Here is a 20,885-nt window from a genome sequence, read left to right on the forward strand (position 1 = left end):
CACCAGAGCTGTGGATGAAGGCAAGGTGGTTCATACAGCCTACCTTGATCTGGCCAAGGCCTTTGATACCATTCAGGAATCATAGAAAAACTCACTAGGCTAGGCATCAACCCCTATATCACTAGGTGGGTTGCAAACTAGCTCACAGGTAGAGCCCACAGTGTGAAAGTAACTGACTCCAAGTCAGACTGCCAACCAGTCACGAGTGGAGTTCCACAGGGTTCGGTCCTGGGTCCTCTCTTATTTGGTATCTACTTCTCTGAAGTCCAGGCCATCACAAAGGGACTCTGGCTGACAAAGTTCACAGACGATTTCAAGTTGGGAGCTATTATTAACTTCCCAAGTGGTGTTGACATCCTGCAGAAAGGCCTCACTGAGACCAACGACTGGTGTCAGAACCATGGCATTAAGCTCAATGCCAAAAAATGTGCCCTCACCCTCTTTGGGAAAAACTTGCTTCCCATGAATTACCACATTGATGGTAGTCCACTGAACACAGAAGGCGTTATAAGAGATCTGGGAACACAGGTTGACAGCAACCTCTCTTTTGACCACCACATTGCTACTGTGGTCAGAAAGTCCTTCTATGTGGCACACCTCATTACTAAGGGTTTTGCATCCAGGAAGAAAGAGGTCATTGTCTCCCTCTACTCTTCCCCCATTAGGCCAATCATCGAGTACAATGGGCTAGGCTTGTAAAGGCTCCAGAGCCATTAGCCTAGAACATACCTATAAACCTATGAGCCTATTAGTGCTGAATATAGAGGGATTATAACCTCATTTGCTCTTGAGGTGATGCCTTTACTAATCAAGTGTGCTACATGGAAAGCCTTCCTTACTACAGTGGACAAATAGTGGTTGAAGTTAAGATCACAGTCAACTTGTGAAACCAGGTCCTTTACCAGTTTGTGGGTGCTAAGGGTGTTGTTGTTGATTTGATAGTGTGAATGGACATTGTTTGTGTCAAAGAGAATGATATTGGTGTATTTTTTTGCATTTAGTTTGAGACCATGACTAAGGCACCAGTCATTGGTCTGTGTAAGACCCTCCTGGAGTATATTGACATAATTTGGGGATTCAATAATTTCACCCATTTGCAGTCATCTGCAAACTTGGTCAGCCACAACCCTATACTTTTGACCTGAACTTCTGAGAAGTATATACGAAACAGTAGGGGGCCCAGCACTGGCCCTCTGGCACCCCACTGGTGACAGGTCTGCTGGTTGATATGGAGTCACCCACTTTGATAGTGTGTGTCCAGTCAGTAATGCCTTAGTGTGGGATTGTGTCGAAAGCCTTTGCCAAGTTGAGGTATGCTGTGTGCACATATTTGCCCTCATCAATGGCCCTGGTCACATTTTCAAAAAAATCTCTCAGATTTAGCAGGCAGGATCTGCCCTTGATGAAGCCGAACTGGGTGGGATTCAGGGTTTGGAAGTCGCCTATGTCTTTATTTATGAGCTCATTAATGATATGTTCCATGGCCTTACATATGAGACTGGTCAGGCTTATGAGTCTGTAATTCCCTGGGTCTGTTGCAGAAAACTCCTGGAACAACTTCATGTCAATCATGATTTGACACATGAATAGTTAAGGAGAGGTGAATTTAAATCTAAAGATGAAAGCTTAATGGTGGTAGCCCGATATAGTGGACTATGTACACATCGGTTTACAAAGTCCATTGAATATGTCAGAGAAACAGACAAGTGCAGGTTTTGTAAAACAGAATTGGAAACAGATGCACATCTTGTTGCAGGGTGTGATACACAAATGGCAGAGGGCCTGTATACTGAAAGGCATAATAATGTGGCAAGATTGTTGCATTGGGAATTATGCAAACATTACAATACTGAAGTAGCTGAGAAGCACTGGAAGCATTAGCGTCAAAGTATTATAGAAAATAATGTTTATATTACATAGAATCACCCATTACAAACAGTTCAAAAAATAGATGCAAGAAAACCAGATATCGTTGTCAATGACAAGAAGACAAAAAGCATTCATCCATGAAATTGCTACACCCAGTGATTACAGTGTCTGACGGACAAAGAGATACAAAGTCATGAAATACCAGGATTTGCAGGAAGAAATGAGGGCGATGTGGAAGAATGATAGCCAGGTAGTTCCAATAGTAGCAGGAGCAATGTGTGTCATAAAAAAGAATTTACAGTTGTACTTAGACGTGCCATTGACACATGTAATTCTGTGTGAATTGTGAAGGAGTCAATCCTGGGCACATTGTGGGTGCTGAGAAGAGCACTTCTGGTTAACATCAATGATTTTACTTTTTTGTTTTATCTTGCCCTTTTGCAACATGTTTCCCAATTTTAGATCTGCGGGTAGTTTTACAGGACCTGCCATTCTCTAAACAAGAGATAGATGTGTATGCCTGTGTAGTAATAACTTTAATTTAGATTTTTTTTTGGTATATATAAAGAGAGATTATTTAACTAAGATGACAATAATACATTTAGTACTTGAGTGAAGCAAAAACAGTAATTGTAGAACCACAAAGTATGTATTCTATAAACAGTGTTAAAAACTACTAGGTATCACTTCAGCAATTATGTTTATTGCAATTCCGTTAATGTGTTATATTTTACAAAATAAATAAAATGGGTTGTATTTCAAGCTGGAAAAAAAAAACTAGACATTACACTCTAGAAATTGCGAACATTTTTTATTCATTAAAAATAGATTCAGATGAATGGTTTATCAAAACATGTATAAATATTGTAATGAACAATGTAATTTTAAATACCATATATTTTATGTGGCTATACATTCTTACAAAAGCAGTGGAGACAATGCTAAATTACTAACTGCAGTAATACTGTCTGAAAACTCAGGGAACACTACTGTTTGTCCCTGCCTGAGTCAATATTCACACCGTTGAATGCCAGTGCAAACATTTATTAGATCTCATTGAGAACAACATATAACACATAGGATTTTTTTTTGTATAAACTGCACATTTCATAACATATTTATTCAACTCCAAATTCCTCTACATGTGGCCGGTCTGCATTATCCTAGCATTCAAGCCTGGCACTGAAACTGAATGGCATGCACTGTGCCACTTGGGTTTTAATGGCAACATATATGGGATCTATGTCCTACTGACCTCACCACCAATAGCTGACAAGACAGTAAGATTACCTTAGACCTCAAGTCAGGTATATGTAACTACAGGCTAGTGTTATTACCTGGCACACTGACCCAGAATAGGAGTCAATGAAAGCCAAGGTGAGACTCAATGGGGTTGAAGAGATACCACTAGCATTACTGAGAAAAGTTGGAAAAGGATGGACAGGTATAAAATTGAGCTGGACCACTGAAGTGACAACTGTAGGCACGTAGAGGGCTTACATACCTGCTTTTGCCACACCACCTTTGTCTCAGTGGTGACAAAGAGTTTGCTTGCAAACTGTACTTACACCACATGTGAATCAATAATCATACCACTGAATGCCAGTGAAACCATTTGTTAGATCACAGTGAGAACAGTATATAACATTGAACTTTTTCATATGAACTACATATTTCATAACATATTTATCCAACTCCAAATTTCTCTACATGTGACTGGTCAGCATTGCCCTGCCCTTTCTCCCCTGTTACTGTAACCAAATGGCATGTACTGTGCCGCCTCCGGTCTTAAATATCAACAACCAATATTGGATCTATGTCCTCCTGACCTACTATAAATACCTGACGAGACAGTAAGACTGGCAGACCTCAAGTCACATATATGTCTTGCAGACTAGCGTTATTACCTGCCATGTGGACCCAGAACAGGGGCCAATGAAGGCCATTTTTTTAGATCACAGTGAGAACTACATATAACATTGAAATTTTCTGGTATGAGCAATGCATTTCATAACATATCTATCCAACTCCAAATTCCTCTACATGTGGCTGGTCAGCATTACTCCATTCAGGCCTGATATTGTACCTGAGTGATGTGCACCATGCTCCCTCGGGTCCTTAATGGTGACAATCAATATGGGATCTCTATCTTCTGATCTCACCACAAATGACGGACAAGACAGTAAGATCAGCAGACCTCAAGCCATGTAGCTGTATTGCAGGGTGGCTTTATTACCCACCACACCAACCCTGTACAGGAGCCGATGAAAACCAAAGGGGGACTCAGAGTGGGGATGAGGCTGCATCATGACCATCCACAATTATGCAGAGCTTGCTGCTCCCCCTTCATTGGCAGACTACATATATTATTGCAAATACACTGTTAACTATTAATGTAATCTGAACACCGTAATAAAACTACTGTCAAATTAACTTAAAAAATTCAGCCATAAATACATTTTACGTACATAATTTTATTAAACACTACAGCATAATGCATTTTGCAAGTTAATGGCTAACTGCAATTTGAATAAATAAAACCAAAATGTATTTAAATGAGTCCCATCAAAGTTATTAAAGTTTTTGTCCTGCTTTGCCAAGTTGGGATGATTGTTGATGGAGACTCCTATAGATTCTGCTGGTTTGGTGATGCAATGATTAATTTGTCTCCTGAACTGTTCAGTTTTTGATGGTTTTAGGTGCATTAACCCACTGGATCCTTGGAACAATGGCAGATCAAAGTATTTTTATTCATGGATACCTGAACCTAAGGGTGGCCAAACTAGAAATAATTTTTGCTAATGAAACCTTTTTCAGTATTTGCACTAAATCATTGTCCCCTAAATGGATAATTGCTGCTTGTGCCTCAATACTATGAAGGACCTTTCCAGAAACTTCCCAAAAGGGAAACCAAGAGAGGCCATGAAAGCACTGCCAACTTACAGATCATAGCAAAGGAATAAGTAAAGGTTTACACTATTTTTACATGCTGCTGCCCTTAGAGTTGCCCTGGCAATGTAAGAATGGTCTATCATCACTAACTTCTTCCTGTCTGAAAAATAAAAGATCAAATCATCTTCTAACACAGGTAAAAAAGTCATTTTAGCCCACCTACCTGTTTTTTTTTTTTTTTTTGAAATCTAAATAAAATGTCACTGATTGGTTAAATCTGATGTTCTGCCAGAGGAAAAACCTGAGGGGAAATTCTTTGATTCAATAAGGCCTTACTGAGTGTGATATTTATTTCCCTTGTTGTAATTGGCTGGCATGTAGGATGCTTAAAATAACTTTCCAAAGTGAATTACCTATGGTTATATGATATAAAGCCCTTACTCAGTGTGCTGGACACATTGAAAATGCATCCAACTTGCCAAACATACATGCTGACACTGACTGGATTGGTCTGTTTTGGATTTCTTCAACCAAAGAATGACCTGGACCTAACCAGGGTACAGTATTTGTCAGCATAGAAGGAGACGGTCAACAGACCATGCTGATTTGCCAGGGATGATCTGCACCTCACCCCTCTAGCCTTTTGAATATTAGCTAAAATATTGTCCTCCCCCACAGTGCCTTTTTAGGCAATGCCAAAGTGAAAGTACTTGTGCCATAGCTGATCAAAACCAAGGAAATCTAAAGGTATTACTGCTCAGTGCTAGGAGACTAAACAAAAATCTCCACTCCCTAGAACCTCTCTTCACTCTAGAAAATGCTGACATCTGTGCAGTCACTGAGACATGGTTTAAAGCCATAGAGAGCACACCAACAGTGCAAGGTTACAATGCCTTCCACACATTTAGACCAGCTACTGTACAGACAGGGACTAAAGGTAGCGGTGTCTCGATTTACACCAAAAATAAGTATATGTCAAGGCTGATCAAATGGGACAATGCACTTCAGCTTCTCCACATTCAAGCCACCATAGCAAAATCCAGTACCACTTCCTTGCAAGCAATAGGTCCCCTGTATAACCCAAGAAACCCATACCATGTATTTAAACTTCTTGACAATACGAACCATTCAATCCATTGCCATATTCATGGCTGACTTTAATTACCCCACTATTAACTGGGAATTGTATATGTCACCAAGCATACAGGTACAGATATTCCTGGATTTTGTAAACACAAACTCCCTGGACAAAATTGTCAACATACTAACCAGGGGTGCAGCCATACTGGAATTAGTCCTCACAAATACGGCAGAGTGCTGCACATATCTTAACATAATGTCTTCTCTGGTAAGGTCAGATCACAATATGGTCTCCTTTGAAGTAAAAATAAAACTTGGAACCGTAGCTAACCCTGGAATATCCAGTAACTACTCTAAGGCTAACTTCTTATTATAAAGTAATAACCTGGAAAATTTTCAAGCACCCATAAACCCCAAGAACATTGCTGCCTATGAAGAACTATTTACAGAAACCCCATACAAGCATGTTAATAGCTGCATTTTTGGCAGCTGTACCCACCAGGAAGAAGTACAGAACTAACTCAAAAAAAAACAAGTCACCCTGGTAGAATTACAACATCAATAGGATGTATTAACAGAAGGAAGAAAATCATGGCAAAAATTAGAAGGTGCAGCACCCAGCAGGATAAAAGCACTCTCATCAAACTAAACAAACAACTCAGAGGACAAATAGTTTACCAAAGCAAAATTTGAGGTAAATTTGGCCTCACAGGCCAAGGACAACCACAAGGCATTCTTTAGCTATATCCTCAACCTCAAAGGCAATACACAGTTGTGTACACAGCTCATTCTTAAAGGAGCCACCTATACTGAGCCAAAAGATATAGCAAACTTGATGGCCAACAAATTCAGCTCCAGCTTTACCCCTCCTTCTTCCACAAATTTCCCTCAGGAAATACCATGAAATATAACTCCCTCTGCTATCACTAGGGAATGGGTTGTTAATGCTCTCTCTCTAAGGCCAAGAACACTGCATCAATGGGCCCAGACAGTATCCCAGGATGCCTTCTAAATAGTATGAAACATGACCTATCAGACCCTCTGGAATTGCTATTTAACTCTAGCTTCCAAATAGGCTTCTTTCCTCATGAATGCAGAACAGCAACAGGCATCCCTCTGCACAAAGGTGGGCCATCTACAGGCCCTGGAAACTACAGACCCATAAGCCTCACTTGTGTCATATGGAAAACCCATGGAAAGAATTATCATAGAAATGATCAGTAATGACATAGGAAATCTTCAGACACTGGACCAACCCCAATTTGGTTTCATCAAGTGCAGGTCATGCCTACTCAACCTGGTGGATTTCTTTGAGAAGGTCATCAAAGTAATGGATGAGGGCAAAATGGTTCACACTCCCTACCTTGACATGACCAAGGCATTTCACAGAATACCCCACCTAGACATTGTTGACAAACTCAAGATGTTAGGTATAAACCCATATATTACCCAGTAGATAGCCAGCTGGCTCACAGACAGGATCCAGGAAGTTAGAACTGGGGAGTACATCTCTACAAAGAGGCCAGTCACAAGCAGAATCCCTCAGGGATCAGTTCTGGGGATGCTTCTTTTTGGTATTTACTTCTCTGAAGCCATGGCCAATGCCAGTGGCCTCTGTCTGACTAAATTTGCAGATGACTGCAAATTAGGAGTTGTCATTGAATCACCCACCCATACTCATATTCTCCAGGAAGGGCTAACACAGATAAATAACTCATGTCAGGGTCATGGACTAAAAGTAAATGCCACAAAATTCATAATAGTATCCTTTGGGAAGTTATCCACCACTGGTACCTATCATATTGACAACACACCCCTAAGAGTTGATCAAGTATTCAGGGACTTGGGGACACACATAGACAATAATCTAGACTTTGACCATCATGTGTCTATAGTAGTGAGGAAATCATTCTTTGTTGTGCAACTTATAAATAAAATTATGGCATCTAGGTCCAAGGAAGTCATTGTTCGACTGTATTCAGCATTCATCAATAACCCCTTTGGTACTTACCTAACCAGTCATATCCAACAAATGGAATGTCCACATAGGTTCCTCACTAAAAGAATACAGGGCATAATTAACATATCCTATGCAGACTACCTCAAGGCCCTACGCCTGCATTCTGCACCTATAGGCTGTTGAGAGAAGATCTATACTTGGCATACAAGGCATTGTCAGACCCCACTTTGATGGGCCTCCTGCATATGAAGACAAACAGCACTAGAATTACCCATTTTAAAGACTTAAACCTTGCTTGTGATATAAATAGGACCTGCTGAAGGGGCAGGTATGTATTGCGGAGACTACCTCTTCTCTATAAAAGGCTCGCCATCCATGTGAGGCAGAGTTTCTAGCTAACCCAATTAAAGTGGAAATTGGATGGAGAATAGGAAGTTCATCCTTGATTTGCCACCTATGTCTCTAATGGACACAGGCAGCACATAAATGGTTTATCTCCCAAGCCCCTGCTTACACTTATCAAGTGTACAAGAACTTGTCAGAGATTTGGGATGCATGGCTAGGCTTAAAAAGGCCCTTGTGGTCATTAGCCTAGTGAATACCTATGAAAATATTAACCTATTTCCTCCCAGTATAAATCTTGCAGTAACTTTCTGACTTTAAAAGTACTTGTGTATAACCATATGAAAAGCTTTACCCAAACTACAAAATTGTGAAACTGCTAGTTTGATACTGGTTAGTAATGAGATATTTATGCATCTTCTGGGGTCTGAGAGAAAGAGAATCCTTAATAGTCCCCTACCATTTCAGAACCCTGTGGACCAACCATCATGGAGACCAGTTAGTCTGGCTAACTGTGCATTATCTTATAAATGTACCTGTTGGTACTTACTGCTCCTTACAATGAACATCAATAGATCTGTAACAAATGTTGACAATAACCGACCAATGTCTATTCAGCGAAGGTAATCTGAGGTAAAATTACTTGAAGGTAGTAAGTGCTGGTGAGTAAGACTTCCTAGTGCTTGGAGCCCAAGAAATAGTTAGTAAATTCAAAGGCAGTCATGTTAAACTAACCAAAACTCCTCTGATATCAGTGTGGGATACAGGTGGGCATCAGGAGCTAGCTTTCAAAATCTACACATCTGTGAATGGGATAGACAGACCATCAGCAGTGGAATTGTCTTTTCCTGGAATATGTTTAGCTGAAAATGTCAAAGCTCAAAGTACCAAAAGCTTCAAAGTTCACTGTACCAGATCGAACACGAAGACCTTTTTAACAAAACAGTAACTACCACCTGGTTATCCAAAATATATATATATATATATAAATCTTACTGTTCCTAAAATGTTCTTTCCACATACTGTTTCACAAATGTTCTTTAGATACTTGAGTGGCCACACAAATGGAGAAAATTTCAAAGAAAGCAATGTCCCACTTCCTGTCCATTGGCCATGAAGAGGACCAAGCCATAGAATACCAGTGACCCTGAAAAAATGCCTGTAACTGGAGAGGATCAGAGGCTGTCCAATTTGTCTGCTGCAAACAGAATCTATTGAAAGTTGACAAGAAAACCTTCCATAAATATAAACCCTCTTTGATTCTGCTCATAACCTGTACTGAATGATGCTTGGCTTTGCTGCCCATCAACAGATTTGAAATTGATCTTAAAAATGTCCTGGCTTGGTTGACTGCCTGACAAGCAAAATTAAAAAGGCCATAAAGTTCCATAACTTTATAAATCCTTGCATTCCTGATTAGCAATGACCCAATGACCCATGTGGTTGAATCAAAAGGTCCTGCCAATTTGACTTTGCACACCTCTGTGACAATCAGTTTCTATACAACTTCTTCTTCTTTCTTGGAATGAATGCAAATTATTGGCAATTTTTTTGTCCATTGGATCAGCTGAGCCATTGGAAAAACCACGGGTAAAACCTTGAATCAAAATTGAAGACACTGATTTATTGGGGGAATCCTTGAGCTCTTTCTATAGTACAGAGACTCTAATAGGCAAATATGTACTAGTATGTGTGTGGCTGGCCTCTAAAGGAAGCAAATCCCCTGTGATGGAATTAGCATCTTGCTTTTGGGTTGAAAGTCTTTCTGTGCCATCCAGATTAGAGGGAAGTGACTGCTGACCAAACTTAAACCAACAACTTTCTACTGTATGAAATTTCCCACAGTGGGAACAAGTGTGAATGAAATGATAAGCCAGCCAATTGCTATTACTGAAGGCCAAGCAAAATTTGCTTTTGGAATGAGCATCTATCTGTGTGTTAGGGCTCCTCGTCATCTGATTATGTAGCATCACACTGAGACATGTATCCACATTTTGTTCCTTCCACTGTAGGGATTTATCTAAAGTCTTTAATTTCTTGAAGTACTGGTCATACCAAATCTAAGATGTACCCTCACTTATATGATGCACTTCATGAATTGATAAAAAATAAGCTAAAAAAGGAAGGGCTTGCTGGGCTTCCTTTTCCTCTATTACTGCCATGAAAACTGTAATCCGAGCTTCCCAATTATTCCAGTTCTCAAGTATTCCCTCTGTGGATGCTTTCTAACCTAATGTTGCCAGTGCTGCCTCCAGATCCTTGGACCCAGCATTGTCTAACTCCAAGTGGTGCTGGATGCCCACCCCATCTACTAAATCAAAAGCATCAATATAATTATGTCTGATGATATTATCTTTAATAGAAGTGGTGATGTGAGCAGTGATATATGAACCTGGAATAATGCCTTCCTTGGGGTTAGTCTCTTGACACACCCCACTTGTGTGCACGGGTGCAAGGAATTGTACTATCTTTGGATACATCTGCTGTGTGGCTGTTGCTCCCTTCAGAATGATAATTCCTGTAAGTGTAGGATCACTGGTCCTGGCATTAGAGGATTATTTCATAATTTCCTAAGTCTAAATACTGTGATTCCCTCTTAATATGGTTTGGTTGTGTTCAAAACCTTTTCAATTACCATATTAAAAAGCCTAGATCTACCTTTGTCACTTACGACTTGTACAAATTCCTCAAGGTATTCTTCAGCCAACTGATTCACTGCATCAACTTCTCCCCTTAAAACCTCTGACATATCATTACCTTTACTTTCAGAGACTGAGGCCTGTGTGTGCTGGATTAATTGCTCAGAGGTAGGCTGTTCCTCCATTTCTTTCCTTGACTTCCACCTTACTTTCTTGGGTGGATTTTCAATAATGGGATGGCCACCCACATTAAGAAATCTCTTCCTACTTCATATATGACTAGGATGGTTCTGTGCGGCTTCCAACTGAAAAAAAATCAAATCTTGTCCACCAAGATCTAAAGATTTGAAAAATATACAAAATATTAATGAATGAAGAGAGATTTAAAGAAAGGGAAGGAAAATGGGGTTAAAATGGATAATGTTATATGTGCAATGTAACTTAAATTAAAGAGTGTTTAAGTATAATGATGTTCTGTAATACCTCAGTTTTATAAAGCATATTTGACAATATCCTGGTAGCCCCATGACTCTTAGATACTTATGGGGCCTAGTGTTGAATGAGAGAAAATATACTTAAGAGTGTATAATTAAACTTAAAAAAATATATATAATCTGTATATTGTTCCAGATGGAGTTATGTTGCTATATGGTAAAAGAACTCGGCTCTCCTACACCATGAACAATGATTTACTTAATGAGGTACTAAGATGCTTTTAAAACTGGTGCCATGAGAAGCTTCATGTTGTAGTACAAGGTAACAAGTAAAGCTGATTGAAAGAAAATATAACATGGAGAGGGATGATGGAAGAGGCTGGCACTGAAAAAAATTATATCTGTCAGAAAGATGGGTGCTGAAGCAGACTGTTAACACAGTTTGTCTGGTACAGTTTTTTTGACTGGTGTGAATGGGGTATTCCTTATGATTTTGGAGATGAACTTGTGATAGAATCTGACCCAGGCATGCACTGACAATTGTATGAAGTGTGAAAAGTGATGTCCCTCCCTGGCACAGTAACAACAAGGAACCGGAAGGATTTTAAAAGTATCTCAGAGGACTGTTGGCTTCTCATGGTAAGAAAGATCTGAGAAGAGAGGGGAAAATGCCACTGACTGTATGTAGAAACACTGTACAATTAGTAGTGTTAAGTGGCATAATAACCAAGGAAGAGAGTTCATACATTTCCCGGAACAACGATATGCTGGCATGAAGCACATGGTTTCTGAATTGCCAGCATCTGTAACAGTGACCAAAGCTGTGCTGGAACAGCTAGCTGGTATTGTTGAAGAAGACAGCTTTAAAGGATAAGACCAAGAACTAAACTACAGAAGAAAGGAAGTCCCTCATACTCAGAATAGCTAATGGGTATGTTTCTTAGCAAAACAGAAATTAATAATGGTGGCTCTGGCCAGAAACATTACACACTAAAACCTAATATTTACTAAATGAGTTATTTACTGTTGCAATCAAAAGGTGAAAGACTAATGGGAGCTAAGTAATGCAACTCCTTATGCCATGCCAAGCATCTTGCAAAAACAACTGACAGAAGTGTCTATCTCTTGTTAATGCAAACATATGCATACAACAAACAATGGATGTAGAAATGTAAGATTACCTAATCAGGTACTAAGCAAAGCTCTAGCAGGGGGGTGTTTGAAGGAAAAAAGCTGTGGTGGTTATCAAACAACTTTAAATGCAAGGATGAGGATTTCTGTTGGTGCTGGATACCTTAAGCAATACTATATAGAATGATCTCCAAAATCACAGCCTTAATTAATGGTGACAAATGCTAAATCAAGTAATGAAAACAGAATGGAGTTTACCTAGTATGCGGCATAGCTGAATAACTTAAATAATAAACTCCACCAAGTTCTTGTCCAAAATTTTAATTTATTCTAAAAACCTAACTAGTTGGCTACTAGTGGACAACTCTATCCTTTATATCTGAAACTGCACTGTAAAACCGAGCTGGACCACTGAAGTGACAAATATGGGTAGACAGAGGGTTTAAATACCCACTCTTGTCACAACTCCTTTTGTCTGACTTGACTATGAAAAGGGGTTTGCTGCAAACTGTACTCATCACTGATCAGCTGACTATATATACCTATAATTGTATATATATATATATATATATATATATATATATATATATATACACACACACCCCTACATATGTGTGTGTGCATACATTCTCTCTCTCTCTCTATATATATATATATATATATATACACACACACACACACACACACACACACACACACACACACACACACACACACACACACACACACACACACACAGCTGAGGAGTGCCGTGGTGGGGATTTTTCTGTTTTTGTGTTTTTCCACCTTACAAATAATCTTAACAACCTCCTACGTTTTTAGATGTTTTTGGTTTGGATAATCACTTGCCAATTGAATGAGATATAACTATCCATAGTGAACCTAAAACTCATTTAGATTCTCCACTCAGTAAATGAGACTGTCATTCTAAAATAATACGAATGTAAGTGATATATGTACGTGTTTTTTGCTAAAGGAGTGTCTTTTAATTTAATGCTTAAAATAATGAAAGTGTGCATTCTGTGCAGTACAATGACTTGCTGAGCATTTTATTGTTTTTAGTTTCTAGTTCGTTTTTGATGTTCCTCATTGATTTCCGTTATGTACAACTGGGGAGCCTGCTTCTGTTCTTTCACCTAGTATTAAAGTGTCTGCAACAGCATAAAGTTGCTGACAACCTCCATTATGAACAGAGGATGAACAGAAATAAATCTCTTCTCACAGCACAGTACAATGGTGTGCTTAAATAAATTCACCAATATGCTATGTATTTGCAAAAACGTTTAAAAGTCATACATTTTATCAAGTCTGAGTGGAAACATGTCCAAGTATCTTGCACTCCACATTTAGAATCAAGCAACCAATTTCAGGCATGTCTTGCTTAAACATAAGCATTTAATTCTCTTTTATATAAAAAAACAGATATTCACAGGGAATAGTGATAAAAAACACTTTTGGAATTGTAGTTCCTTTATCAAGACAAGCTGATAAGACAAATTATTTCCAAACTGGGATTTATCCATGAAAACTGAAAAACATGGAAACATTTTTTACATTTTGCGTGTCTCTGTTGTGGATGGTTGCAAGGAAGGATAATCTGAGAAACAGTTTATGCATTTTTTTCAGTTGCAATGCTGTTCTCTTAAAAAGTTTATCTAAATAAAACGATTGAAAAGAATCCTAAATTAGAACACAGCAATGGCTGAACCAAGGAAAATCAAATACAACGCAACCGATCAAATAAGAGATACTTCAACAAATATGGAATGGCACTCCATGTAATGAAGCAAACAAAATAAAAATGCTGTACATTCATTTGCTTTCATAACAAAGTAATATCTGAAAGAGCTGTTAGGCACTTCTGATTGTAAAATAAATGTTATGTCTTCTCTAAAGCCCAACAAAGAACAGGAACAAAATATGCAAACAGGCAATGAAACGAAGTAACAGATTTCTGATGTAAGAGGAAAACTATCTTACACATTAAATGTGTGCAGTTTATATATTGCAGCTAACACCAGTGACAGTGAAAGGCATACTGCTTTTTTGCACTTGTAGAAATAAAACATTTGATGTGTGCAATAATTTCATTTGTATATAAATGGCTAGTTTCTATCCACATAGTTTTTGCAAATGACTCTTTGTTACATATCCAGGGCTGATCTTTCCTCACATTCAGACCTCTCAACCAACTGGGAACAAATTTCAACAGAATCAGGGACAAGTCAAGAAAAAATCAGGGACAATCAGGGACACTTTTAAAATATTAGTGCTATTAACTTGAAGCATTGACAGAATCAGAGCATGTGAATTAATACACATTTTCGGAAGTAAAAGAAGTTTATAACTCTTAATTATTGTCATTATTCATTAAGTGTAATTCACCACCTTTCCTCCAAAAGTCACTAGTTTTAGGAGGGATTAAGAAGGCAGAGTTAAAATTTGAGTCAAAATCAGGGACGTCCCTGAAAATCAGGGACAGTTGAGAGATATGCTCACATTCTATGCTGTTTTTCTGATATGTATGCATATATTTTCCCTTCTGTCACAATTGTCTTCCTTGTTTACTTTTTGGACGCTAAACTGTGTATTATTTTACAGCATCATTCAAGCAATCCCTCGTGTTTCACTTCACATTTCTGATCTTTGCTTCTTCCCTTACTGGCAAAGGATTTTAGCCTTATACTAACAGATTACTATCAAAAGTAACTCACTGAAAACTAACATATTAAAGGAGCTCCTTAGAGATATTTCATAAGGAGATATACAAGTAATTTCACTAACTTGATGAAAAGACACGAGTCAGGCTCTGATTAAAGCCAACAGTAGTTTCCTTCGCACAAATATTAAAAGTGTTATTTTATGCTTATGACTGCATCTCCAGGGACAGGAAAAGGCAAATCTTAAGAGTTCTTAGACAAAGTGAAACTGATAAAAGCATGGCTACACACTCAGTTGTAGAAGAATTTAAACAAATATTCTTGGTCTGTGACAGTAACTACTGATGAGTGTAGTGATTTAAGAACAGAAACATGCCAGATTTCTGTTGTGAAACTGCAGCTGCATCTGATCAGTTTCCAAATGAAAATGCAGAGGAACTGTCTTTAAAAAGAGTATAAAATAAATTCGGACAAGACAACACACAAATTGATAATAGTTAATCTTCTGACAAAAAACAAAAAAAAAAAACCCAAAACAAAAAGCAATATCATTAAGGAAGAGGGATCATCCAGCTTTAAATAAATGGATGTTTATATTTCCTGATTGTTCAGGAATATTTCTTAATTTCTTTCTTCAAAAACTCAGGAAAAGGCCAAAAATAATAAAATAATAAAATAATACCAGGATGAAGGCCCAAAATTGGGAACAATTTTTTTAATATTACTCTAATTCAGTCTAGGTGATTTAGTCACATGACACCCTGTCCCCATATAAAAATGAAGAAAAAGTGGGGTTGACAAAGCTAACAATTCTAATTCACTTAAAAAGTTAAAAGAACAACAAGTTTTGTATTAACTGTAATCCTAAGTGATTTACCAGGAAAACAAACATTTTATGAGGGACACGGCAAAAATATCAGTAGAGCCCTACAAAATCAGGCAGCTGAGAGGTATGCTTTCAGGAAATGTTGAATATTAATTATGAAACAATTATTCAGAGAATGACAAATCATGTTACAAATACAAGTTTTCACTTTAAGCACCCCACAGAGAATAGAGGCCATAATTGTTATGGTGCTACAAATCTTGTATTTAAGTGGCCTTTCTTTGCCATTCTTAAGTCACATTAAATAAATTACTGGTGCTATGAAAATATACGCACACAGAGAAGACTAGTGAATTCAATAAATAAAGTACCCATCCTGAAGAATGTCATTCAATCCCTAATCAACATGCATACATCCTAGCAAATCTATATTGAATTATTCTTTTTTCTTAGATAAACTCTGAGTAAACAACAAACTACAAACATTCTGAACTTAGTGATCGTTCTGCTCGCAGCCATTTCAGATGGATATCATTGAATGTCTATATAATGGCCTACATGAATGTTACATTCCCTAAATAAGAATTTTTCCAGGCAAAGTTAATAAAATTTACAGAAAAGCTCCTCTGCAGCAAAGGATGCATTGTTTAGTTATATTCTAACAGGGAAGACCTTCATCATTCAAAGTAAATAAACATTTCACATAGGCCAATATTTCTCTATATATAAAAATATATAAAACATTAAGTATTCAGCAAAACTGTTTCTACTCAGTACCATGTTTCACCAGAATCCTGTCAGCAAGACTACAATAAATACACCGTATTCTGGATACTAGATTTGATCATTGTCATTTATCCAAAGAACTCTGCTATTATTCATGTGAAAAGGAACATCTGCCTATAGTGATAATATAGTCATTACCTTAATAGTTGGATGCTGGAATCCTGTACCAGAGACCAGAGTTTGAGCCCTGCAGTCTCCAGTTCTTCACTTAATCACATGTCTTTTCATTTCATGCTAATGCTGTGTTTGGTGTTGTCATCTCATGGCCTAGGTCATAACTGAAAAGGCTCAACAGACCATATTATGCAGATGGTTAAGAAATGTTAAATAAATAAATGAAAAAAAAAGGGATGCCACTCTGCCTCTGTAAAGTAGCTCAAAATAAACTCAGCCCTATAAGGGAAAAAATGATTAGACTGTATATAGGATAAAACTTTAACATAACAAAATGTCCTTACTACTTAGACTAACTATCTGAAGCAAAAATTTTTAAGAGTTACTTTCACTCAGTAAGAAGAAAAGAACAGAACAGATAACGGTGCTTATGAAGAATCTTATCCTCTGGCAACTTTGAAGTTTCAGTCTAAATACAGTCACCTTACCAAAAGCAGCTTGTAGGTCGTTCTGTGTCTGAGTCTCCACATTTACTTTCACATTATTTTCCTTTTTGTAAAGAGGGAACAGTTTCAGTATCAAACACACACACACACACACACACACACACACACACACACACACACACACACACACACACACACACACACACACACACACACACACCTGTCAAGCAACAAAGAAATATCACTTTCTCTTTCTACAGAATGCACGCCTTGTCACATCTGGCTCCATAAAAGGAACACCTAGTCTTGTTTTAAACAACTTCAACCATTTCTGAGATCCTTTGGTAAACAAACATGTTACCAAATAATTTCAGCCTTTAAGAGTCTTGACAGGTCAGATAGCTCAGGTATTCTATATTTAGTATCCAGACACACTCATCCATTTAACCCTTCTAAGCCAAGGTCAGAACAAACTTCCCATATAAAATATTATAGTAGTACCAAACAAGTATGATAAAAATTGATTTGCCGTTCATTTCCTAAAGCTATAAAACATTATTTTGGAAATTGGAAGTACATACATTTTCAGTCTTAGCAGGTTTATCTACATATATAAAATACAAAAAAAAATATTTACAAAAAAAATTTACAAAAAATATTTTTTGTTTCCTTTCTGTACTCATAAACATATTTGTGTGTGTGTGTGTGTGTGTGTGTGTGTGTGTGTGTGTGTGTGTATATCTATATAGGTATTAACTACAACAATATACTTCTTGTGTACATATATTCCTACACAAGTTTTCTCTTGACTCAAAAATAATTTTTGTGCACATAGTACTATTTTTTTTTGGTCTGTATCATCTTTGGAGCGTTTCTCCTTGGGTCTCCACTGAAAATGGACTTTTGGCCCAGTTGGACCAACCCGGTTAACAAATCTCAAATAAATAAAATAAAACAATACCTCTACAAAGCAGACATTTTTACCCATCAGTGTTGGCTCTGGGAACAAAGAATTGGTCGTGCCCCTTACTGCAGTATTATTCATTAATGTATTTAAAAAGAGATTGAATGATTTAGGAATTAAAATGGAAAATTAACACAACAGTTATGCTTATTTGGTGAGATTCAGAAACCTTTCCTGCATCCTGCTATATGAATTTGCATGATGAGCAGTAACACACGTAGTGTGAACGATTCAGAAACACATGTGCCATTAGCGAGAAGGGCAAGCAGCATGATTGGTTGTGGTATATGTTAACGGTCATATAATGGCATGGTAATGAGCAACATTATTAAAAAGAGCATCTTGGGGTCCACAAATGAGGTGAAAAAACAAATCGTGGAATGATTCAGAAACCTATAAATGATGAGCAATGAGTTTGCACCTGCTGCATGTTTGAAGTCGTATGAATATTCATATTCAGGCTAAGGGAATTGTGAATGAATGGTAGGGGTTGCCACAGCACTGGTAAATGTGTATCTGCAAGAGTCTCTTTTTGCTTCTGCTTTGCCTGACAATGCACAATGTTACCCCCAGGGACACCAGGTCATCCAACCTCGCTTAAGTTTCATGTACAGCACTACACTGACATTGTGGATCAGTACTCTGCGGATAGGGACACCCTGCAAGTAATTCTGGACATGTGTCGGCCTCATTTGCAGTATATTGTGGGAGTTGTGGAGCACTCATCCAGGTGGATACTAATGTGCATGTGACTTTACTTATATTATCTACAGGGTCCAGCTACTGGGGACATAGGGGTAGCTCTCTGGCATCTGTCTTGAGAATGCTCCATGACTTTCTTGATGCCACGCTGCTGCATGTGGTGGAACATATGTGGTTCCCACATACCACAAAGGACAGCTCTAACACTTTGCAACATTTCTATGATATAGCCTATTTACCTGAGGTACTGGGGTTCTTAGACTGCACCCATATTTAAATAAATGTCCCACCTGGTACACTGGGAAGAGTGCACATGAATAGAGAAGGTTATCACCCTGCTGAATTTCAGGTGTTCGATAATGCACAAGGTATCATCTACAGTCTGTATGCATACCACTCAGGCAGTTATCATTACTCCCACATATGGCACACCTTTGACTTGTAACAACATTTTGTGAGGGATGACTCCCCACAAGAGCATCTTGTTGGCAATGTTGCATATGCCCTGGAACCCTGATGCATGACTCCCAGAAGAAATTCTAAAAAACAAATAGAGCAGGGATACAACCATGCCCAGTCACAAACAATTAACATTACTGAGCATTTGTCTGAGCTGCTGAAGGCATGCTTTTCCTTTATGGATTCATCTGGTGGTTCCCAGCAATATGTCCCTGACACATGAGCAAAATAGTATTAATGTGTGCATTGTTACTCAATATCAGACTTATAAGGCAGTTACATCAGGGTGGGCACATGCAGGAGTCCTGAGTAGATCAAGCAGATGAGGCTGAGTCAGATGAGTCAGTGGTAGAGCCAGCAGCAGCGGATGATCATGCCCAACAGGGGGGAATCTCAGTATGCTGTGTCACTGGTAAAGATGCAGAGTCTTGCACAAAGCTTATGGGCATAGTAGAAAAAAGCAAAGCAAATGCAGTACAGTAAAACTGATACCTGCAAAATCACCTCCAGGGTATGCTTATTGCTGATAGGCTGGACACACTGTTTATCAGACACATGCAACCCAAGTAACAATGTGCAAAGGGCAGGGCAGAGTTATAATCATTTGGATGGGTGGGGAATTGACCATAGCAGTGGATGTCTTTCACAGGGAAATATCTGAATGCCGAAGATTATTAAAGCAAGACATGATGTTGTGTCTGTTGCTTTTCTGTGTCCATGTGTGTGTGTGTGTGTGTGTGTGTGTGTGTGTGTGTGTGTGTGTGTGTGTGTGTGTGGAGGGGGGGGTTAAGATAGAAGACTTTGTGAAAGGCCAGAATCAGTGGAAATTTGTGTGTGATGTACTGTGTACTGGGGCCTGTGGTGGTGGTGTGAGTGCGGGTCTAGTGGAAGAGTTGTTGCAGCACTGCAGCTCGATGTAATGGGCAGATCCAAGACATGCATGACAGAGGTTTGAGCATTCCATGCACACATCTGTCCATAAGATTTAGCTCCACCTGGTATTGCACTGGTTACATCATCATCCTCTTAAATATCAGTGTGCTGCGTGTCCATGAGAGACATCTACTACAAGACATGCCACTTCTATGACTGCCATGACCATGGGGATGTCCTCTTGTGGACAGGGACAAGAGATGCAGCCATGGAAGTGCTAGAGCTGTGAGAGCAGGATCTAGGTCATCCATGTCCATGATGGCTACCATCTGTGGTGGCAGCTGTAGACTAGCTTCGTGGGCAGTATCTCACCCCTGGCAGGTGAGTTTGAGAGGACAAGTTACCTTCAAGTATGCGACTGAGTCTACCCGAACAATCACGTATACTGGACATGCACTCCCACAGGTCATCTTGCACAGTCTGTCTCATCATAAGTAACTCCTCCATTGCTATAGTGGTACTAGCTTGAGCCAATACAATGGCTCTGCACATAATCTGGGTTGTGGCTAATGACCCATCAACTTCAGGGTCTCTGGGGCACACCAGTACCCACTCGTCTAAGTGCACCTGTCTGCCTATTGGTGGTAGTAACATATTTTGACATGTCTTCAAGAGGGTAGTGTCCTTAACCTTTCCTCCATGTGTGAT

The 20,885-nt window shown here is 38.7% G+C and overlaps 1 protein-coding gene across 1 annotated transcript in view; it reads left to right on the forward strand.

Moving 5' to 3' along the window:
* The window catches only part of LOC122800960 (G-protein coupled receptor 55-like), a 529,630-nt gene that overhangs the window by 41,033 nt on the left and 467,712 nt on the right, over positions 1-20,885 (forward strand). The window lies entirely within an intron of this gene.

This window comes from Protopterus annectens, chromosome 4.part1, assembly GCF_019279795.1.
Source record: "Protopterus annectens isolate FY-2018-M chromosome 4.part1, PAN1.0, whole genome shotgun sequence".
Lineage (NCBI taxonomy): Eukaryota > Metazoa > Chordata > Ceratodontiformes > Protopteridae > Protopterus > Protopterus annectens.